We start from the raw sequence: 1,826 nt of genomic DNA, 5'->3' as shown, positions 1-1,826 counted from the left end.
TCCTCAAATTTTCTGCAGTGGACATAACTTTTTATTTTACTAGAAAGCTTTCTCTCTCTCTCAATAGCAAGTCATGTATTGAATCTCAAAAGTGATGGAGGTTGTGGACAAAGGTTCTAAGAGAGGTTGACACTTGCCCGATCCATGGTGGTTATGTGACTGTGATACTGTCTATGGTCTCTTGAGCGGCCAGGTGGCTTCGGGAAGTCCTTGCTGGGTTTCGTCCACCTAAGACAACTTTAGATGATCACATTTTCCGGTGAGGTGAAGGTGAGACCAAAGAGCCAACATCCAGCCATTCCCAGAGACATCTTAGTACTGATGATGGCCACGTTTCTCCTGATTCACTCCCAGGACTCTGTGAATGGCAAGACTCCACCGGCTCCTCACAGGACAAAGTTCTGCTGGGACCAGGAAAATCTGTGAAGCAAATTCAACAGCACTTCAACTTTCTACTTTTCATATCAGGGAGACATCTGTCTAAAGGAAATCTGTAAGTACATTGCAGGCATTTGACAGGGAGGTTGGTAAGCGCTTTAAAAAGAGTTTTTAATTAAAAGAGTTAAAAATCACCTCAACATATTTGGATGAAAGTGTTGGGGGGAGGTTCACTCTTTGGGGTGCTCCATTAGACATGGTTGTTACTAGGTAGTTTTATTTTTTAAATTTATTGTTATTGTTACTATGACAGGTGTCCCCATTTCTCCCCAGCTCATCCTTTGCCCACCTCCACCCAGCCCTCGCGCCCCCCTCCCTCTGGCCATCACCACACTGTTGTCTCTGTCTATGGGTTATGCATGTATGTTCTTTGGCTACTCCCTTCAGTCATTAGGTAGTTGTATCTACTTGAACCAAGTAAAGGAAACGGGATTCACATAAAAAACTCACCTCCCTGAAACGGAGGCTTAGCCATTGCTTATAGCCACTATTTGGTTAATTACATATTGATTTGTTCTTTGCAGCTGGCTACACTTAATCAGGTTGGATTCTTGTCAAGCTCATCGTATTGACAGCTCTTCCTACAAAATACTGTGCTCCACTTTAACACTTAGCAAGAACAGCATTTAGTAAGAACTGCCCAGACTTTGAGACCCTTATCCTAACAAATGGAGTTGAGCTGACTTGAATAAAAGCATTTTAAAAGAAAGGAGATACTATAAAATGGAAACTTAATTGTGCCCATTCTGCTTTTCTCTTACAACAGAGCATCAGATTTTGAATCCCAGAGGGAAAACAAACTAACCTGACAGGTCCTAAAGAAAGAATTCAAAGCTCCTACCAGCCACCAGGAACTAAGCAGTGTGTGAAACCCCTTCAAAGACACAAGCATGGTGCACAGTAGGTCTCTGAACCTTAGGGTGAATCTTAATTACAAAGACGAGGTCATTTCTAAGGAATTTAAGGAATGTATTTACTGATACTTTAAGTGTTGGAAAAAGCTAGAAATAAGTCTTCTTTCAGCAATGGAGAAAAGAGTGAATAAAAACCACTGGTTTTGAGTTCAATGTGATTTCTTGGGCTGTATGCCTTCAGCTGATTTTATTAAGCAAAAGACTGAAGCCTGATTAGGATGAAAGTGAACTAAAAATAACAATAACACGATGCCTGGCTGGTGTTGCTCAGCAGTAGTGTCGACCCAGGAACCAAGAGGTCGCCAGTTCGATTCCTGGTCAGGGCACATGCCAGGGTTGCAGGCTCGATCCCCAGTGGGAGCCTGCAGGAGGCAGCTGACCAATGATGTTCCTCTCTCATCGATGTTTCTATCTCTCTATCCCTCTCCATTCCTCTATCTCTAAAAATCAATAACATATTTTTAAAAAAGAATA

The 1,826-nt window shown here is 42.2% G+C and overlaps 1 long non-coding RNA gene across 1 annotated transcript; it reads left to right on the top strand.

The window, feature by feature from the left end:
- The first annotated feature begins 415 nt into the window (after nt 1–415).
- LOC106725193 lies at nt 416–1,486 on the top strand. The gene is made up of 2 exons (XR_001361058.1): nt 416–493; nt 1,205–1,486. It is a non-coding gene; the product is annotated as an uncharacterized LOC106725193 (long non-coding RNA).
- The last annotated feature ends 340 nt before the right edge of the window (nt 1,487–1,826 follow it).

This window comes from Myotis brandtii, unplaced genomic scaffold (assembly GCF_000412655.1).
Source record: "Myotis brandtii unplaced genomic scaffold, ASM41265v1 scaffold143, whole genome shotgun sequence".
In the NCBI taxonomy this organism is placed as follows: Eukaryota; Metazoa; Chordata; class Mammalia; order Chiroptera; family Vespertilionidae; genus Myotis; species Myotis brandtii.
Note: the sequence above shows the minus strand (reverse complement) of the source record. Positions and strands in the feature narration are given on the sequence as shown.